Raw genomic sequence first — 5,947 nt, forward strand, 5'->3', positions numbered from 1 at the left:
GTATAGACAGTGAGTCTCTGTCAAGTGAGCTGCAGCTGCTGGGACTGCCCAAAGGCAGGGGAAACCCTCAGGGTGGCACCATGAGCCAGACCTGGTGGGATGTTGCTGACAGTTCCCAGCCCTGCCTTCTTCAAACCCAGATGGAGGGCAGGCTGCCTGCTGTGCTGTTCTCCATCACCTCCCTTCTGTGCCATCGATCCCCAGGGCCTCCACAGGTGCTTTGGTTAGGTTTGGCAGCTGGAGGTCTGGTGTGAGCAGAGGGATTCGTCTCTTGTCTCCCCTCACGAGCAGAGCATGCCAGCCAGTTGTGCTGTTTTACATGTGACTGACCCACAAAACTGCAGGAGACTGAGGACTTGTAACAGGTGCAGGACAGGTTCAAAAGGAACTTGGGAAAAAACCTCTGTCCTTCTCACTCAAAAGGGACAGCAGAGCTCACATCTGCTCACAATAATCCTCTGGAGAGTGGAGCAATGTTTGTATGGAAAGATGACTAGGGGTAAAATCAGAGGAAACAGAGAAGTTACATTTATATCCTAACAGGAGTTATAACGGGACAGAAATTTTAGGGTAAAATACAGGTGCTGTTCCCAGGATAGAACTGGGTTGGCATGCTCCATGATGATTCCCCATGCAACCATAAGCACCTGCTAAGGGGGGTGGAGTGGGATGGAGACACCACAACCAGGCCCTGCCAAATCTTTGCAGGGGCAGCAACCTGATGGTACTTTGAAGCTGATTAACTGCATTGCAAGGGCTATTTGGCATTTGCAGGAGCACTTATCAATTTAGAGGAGGCACCTCTAAGTCCAAAGCCAGCCAGACCTTATGTTCTTAGCACCATTCATTTAGAAGAAATCCTGTGACATTTGCAAATTTAAGAGGTGACACCCCTACTCTAAAAGTAAGCCAAGGATGGAGAAAAAGTTAGTGAAGGCTCCATCATAACTGCTGGGATCAATCAATGGGCTGAACCTGTCTTCTCCCCCATAGGAATGCCTGTTGGGTTAGAAATGCACTCTGCCTGCTGAATATTTTTACTGGGGACTACACCTTGTCTGTATATTCCTTTGAATGAGTTTTTGCAGAAATACTATCACTGACAGATACAATCACCAACAATCCCTGAACATTAACCTGTCATAATTTTATATTTATAAAGAGTATAGTTCCATAAACTGTTCCATAAAGTTCCAAAGTGTGACTCCTTCATGGATGCTAGCAGTTGCCAGCAGCAGGTAACATATTCAAATAGGAAGTCCAGCTGAGGGATCATGAAGTGGGAAGACCTGCTGAGGGGTCTCCCTTATGCTCTTGGCCTATTTCCCTGAATGTCAGTCTGACTTCCCTCGAATCCAGCAGGACTACTTAACGAAGGGTCCCTCTAACAGGACACTGACAGATTGGTCAGGCACAAGGGTCTCAGCTTTCCTGGGGCACTGACAGCTGGGCAGCTTGTTCTTCCTGGAATTTCTTGAGCAGCAAAAGTGCTCCATAAGTGCTTCTCAAGTAATAGCCTCCTGTGAAGGACAGAAAGGGAAGAACTTCTCAGAGTGGTCCCAGTCACAAGTACAGGCAGTTTTCTTTGAGATACATAATTATGCACAGAGAGGCACCCAGCCACACACATAGATATGAGAGTCCCTGTATTCTACTGCCAAAATATTTACACACAAAAGGAAAACAGCTCACTGGCCTGCAAAACACTGGAGGGTATGTTCTCAGCTGCTTAGAGAGATGTAGTGGTTGCATGTGCTCCATATTACACAGAAGTGCCCATGGCTGGTTCCTCTTGTACTGAGGAAAGCTGATTCCTTAAATGACTCCTGTCACTCCTTCGCTCCTGAGTGTTTACTCCTCCACTCTCGGAACACCAGCTTTATTCTAAATAATTTCCAAACACTGTTTTGGTTTCTTCCCAAGCTTCGGAGGTGGATGAAATAAACATGGCTGTTTAAACAAAGTAAGACAGTCTACTAGTGTTCATCAACTTAAAAGCAACCACCCTCAGTGGCAATAAAGCCAAAACTGAGTGTGAGATTTGTACTCTGGAATCATCCCAAAAAATTGCCTTTGTTTTTAAAACAACAACTGATCTGTCACCTTCTTAGCATTCTCCATAACATCCAACTAGTTCAGGAGATGGTGTGTACAGTCCTGCACACTCCACCTTTATTACAGGAGTAGAGAACAAATTAAAGCCACAACAGAGTTGCCAATGTACAAAAGAAGCTGCAGGGTCTCAAGACTCTCAGTGGGAGGTAACAGTCCTCAGCAACCAGAAGAAACAAAAGACATCCTGTCTGTCTTTTCTTTTTAAAGTCAACTATTTGGGTGGGACTATCCAGCTAGCAGTAGCACAGTCTCTTCAGAGGTATTCAGAGATGCATTCTATGCCCATAGTAGTATTTTCTGTATTACTGATAGCATCCCCTCTCAGCCTTTATCTTTGCAGCAAGATTAACACATAAAATTCATGCAAGGCCTATTAGACAAATTGGACAATACATTACAGTTGAAATGCACAACCCCAAAGCATCAAACAATTTTTTTCTGCACAGTAGAGCTGAACTAGTGCAAATGACAGGCCCAGCCAATGGACGGACTTCCTTTGCTGCATTCAAAACAACACGGCAATAGTCCAGTAAACCTTTCTGCTTTTCAAACATGTTAATGATCTCCAGCTTCACATCTCAAGTATCTTCCATGCTAAGATTCCTAACAATGCACTGAAGGATGCTCTGTTCCCCAAGCAAGGAACAGACTAGTGCCAAATTGGAGGAATCATGGCATAAATTCTCTCAGGCATACTGGCATGCAAGTGGATATAGCAATTTCAGAAAGCCAAGATATAGCAGGAACAGGAACTAAACACACAGCTGAGCTTGGCTGCAAGAACCTTGAAACTTCCCCATAAACCTTTCAGATTCTGGGACCTACCAGAGCCTTGCAGAAAAGTTCATTAAAAATGCTATCATGGAAACAGCAAGGAGGCAGATTTCCTTGCCTCTAGCAGAATTTAGCCCTCATTCAAGAAATGAGGCTCAGGAAACATATTCCTAGGGTTCATAAAAATACTTTGTGAGAAGTAAATATTGGGAAGAAGCAAAGATCATTAAAAGGGGGCACTACTCTCAAAAGCAGTTCTGCAAAGGTGCAAAGAAGTCTCCCAAAAGTTTTCACAAAGCACCAAACCCAAGTCTCATGATGTGCCTCACAATTAGCTGTGTGCTGCTCCCCCATAAATCCTTTCAGAAAATTTCAGGCACAAAAGGCTAAGATCATTTGGCACCTGTGCAGTGCATGTGTTTGCCTGCTGAGTCAAAATGGCTTGGAAAGAACATATTTTTGCTCATAAAACAATACACAACAGCAAATTTTCAGGCCACTGGGGCTTGTGCTCTGCAGTGCAAATGGTGATGCCATTCTCTTGTTACACTAGCAACATCACTGTCATTAGGTCTCTCGTTAATAGGATTCCTACTTAAAAAAAAAGGATTCCTACTTAAAAAAAGAGTAACAACAAGTGTGCCATTCAAACAAAGGAAGAGGAAGAACCATCCCCCTTACTAGTCCTTCATGAAGTTCTAGTAAAAATAAAATAAATAGACTGCCTTCTCCATACAGCAAGGATGTATCCAGCATTTCCATCATCATTTGATTTCAGTGTCCAGCTCCAGCATATCACACTGGGCTAGCACATATGTCAATACATACATGAAGTCATCAGCTCCATACAGCTTCCTTGGGTTGAAGGGAACACAATCAGTGAGAGACAAATCACATTTTTTTTACCAGTTTCTGTGTTTGAAAGGATAGCACTCTTTTGTGCCTTCTCTACCCAGCATGTCTGTATTACTCTAGAACTCCCTGTCACCAATGTGCAGCAAAGAGAACATCACCTGTCACTCACTGCACAGGAGACCAGCTCCATCTTGTCCTTCAAACAAGCGCAAATCTCAACCCTGTCCTTCAAACAAGCACAAATCTTATGTTGCACACCTTGAGGCATGCAAGGGAAATTTAGAGACTGGGCTCACCCTGGCACCAGCTCAACTGGTGAATTGCTGAAAAGGTTGCCATGCCAGTCTGGCCTGACCTTCACATGCACTGCTATCATTGCCTAAGAGGTGATGAATAGTCTCAGTTTGGCAACACCACAACACCCCAGTGCAGGATCAGTGTGCCAGCGAAGGGCTGCCCTGAGCCCCAGCCTCTGGGTCAGCAGCAGTAAGCAGGTGGAACTCACCTATTTCTACATTCAAATCCCTTTGTTTGTCATTCCTACTTGTTTCTAGGCAACGAAAGCTCATTTCAGGTATTCAGAGACAACACTAACTGGTCCACGGATTTAAGGAGGCAGCCAGTCTTTGGGAATGTGTGTTGCTGTTCTAGCCTTGTCCAACAAAGGGGCACAGGGAGAGAGGAGGAGGACATGGAGTTTTCACCAGGCCTGTGCTTGTGGGCTGCAGAGGACATCTGCACTGAGGAGGAAATGGAAATGGGAAAGAGGGAAACACAATCTTATGGGACACAGTTCTGGCACCACATTTCCTCTTGTTCCTGCTGTCATGGAAAACCACAGGTAGAAGTCTCTCAGACCTTGCATCCCTGAACACCCAGGAGAGGTGGAGTTTTACCTAGATCACAGCACCCTGCCTGGCTGCACTGACACGAGCACAGGCCAATCACTTCACCCAGCAGCATCCCTCATTTTCCTCCCATTGCTTCCAAATCCTGCCAAATCCCACCCGCATCTGTGCTGGGGCCAGTGCCTGCTCCCAGCCCAAGCAGAGGCTGTCACCCAGCCCTGCACCAGCTGCCACCCTGGGAGAGCTGGGAATACACCAACAGCTTGGCTCCCTGGGCTCCTGAACCCTCAGACCAGTCCTTAGATGCACAAAATAAGCCAAATCTGCCCCTCTGGGCACAGCCGAACACAACGCCATCATCCCCAAGGAATTCTGGCATTTGCCTCTTCACCTCTGCCCTCTTCCAGCAGACACAGGTAGGACTGGGTGTCAGAAATGGCAGACAGGAAAAGAGAAACCCTGCATCCCTCTGACTTACCCTGCAGTGTGGGCAGGACCAGGGGCCCTCCACTGCAGACCTCCAGGGCCAGAGCCTCTTGGCTTCAGCTCCTCAAACACCAAAGCTTCTGACATCACTGGGCCCACTTAATGGTTCTTCCTGTCCTGAAGGAGAGGAGAAAAAAAAAAAATTAAGCCCACTGTGGAAGTCAAAGGATGCCATCTTTCACACCTCCCTTTTGATTGCTCACTACAGGGGTTTCTGGTACAGAAACCACTGAACTGGACTTCATTGAGCTGCTACACAAAGCTGCTCACAGCAGGCAAAGGTAAGAGGTGCACACAGCACTGAGAAGCAGCACCTGGACTTTGGGGAACACAAGTTCACCGAGTTCCAGAGCCAGGGGATGACATTTGGGAACAATCCTTGATTTCTGGAGGCAATTCAGGCCCCAGAAGTAATAGGAGACTACGAATGCCTGGCAGCAGCAGCGCCACAGCTGTGCGATTTGCACTCTGGGCACTGTGGCCCCACAAGGACAGGACAAGCACGAGGCGGCGGCACCCAGGGAGGCGTGAGGTCCTGCCTGCGGTAGGGGATGTTTGTTACAGAACCCAGGGAGGCGTGAGCTCCTGCCTGCGGTACGGGATGTTTGTTACAGAACCCAGGGAGGCGTGAGGTCCTGGCTGCGGTACGGGACGTCTGTCACAGCACGAGGCGGCGGCACTCCCCGCACAGCGCGTGCGCAGTGCGGCCGCTCCCCGCACAGAGCGGCTCTCTCCAATCAGCGTCATCGGGCGCTGCGCGCGTTGCAGCCTTTCCCCGGGAGGCTGCAGCACCTCCTGTCAGCCAGCAGGGGGAGGCAGCGAGCAGCCCATACGCAGCTCCCCCTCCCACACACAACACCGCTCCTTGC

General features: G+C 47.9%; 1 long non-coding RNA gene across 1 annotated transcript; it reads right to left on the reverse strand.

Annotated features, from left to right (window-relative positions):
• Nucleotides 1-983: 983 nt before the first annotated feature.
• On the reverse strand, nt 984-5,570 carry LOC121352811. The gene is made up of 3 exons (XR_005955000.1): nt 5,393-5,570; nt 5,071-5,195; nt 984-1,520 (listed from the first exon to the last, which is right to left on the reverse strand). It is a non-coding gene; the product is annotated as an uncharacterized LOC121352811 (long non-coding RNA).
• Between the last annotated feature and the right edge of the window lie 377 nt (nt 5,571-5,947).

Source organism: Pyrgilauda ruficollis, unplaced genomic scaffold, assembly GCF_017590135.1.
Source record: "Pyrgilauda ruficollis isolate IOZ18807 unplaced genomic scaffold, ASM1759013v1 scaffold196, whole genome shotgun sequence".
NCBI classification, from domain to species: Eukaryota; Metazoa; Chordata; class Aves; order Passeriformes; family Passeridae; genus Pyrgilauda; species Pyrgilauda ruficollis.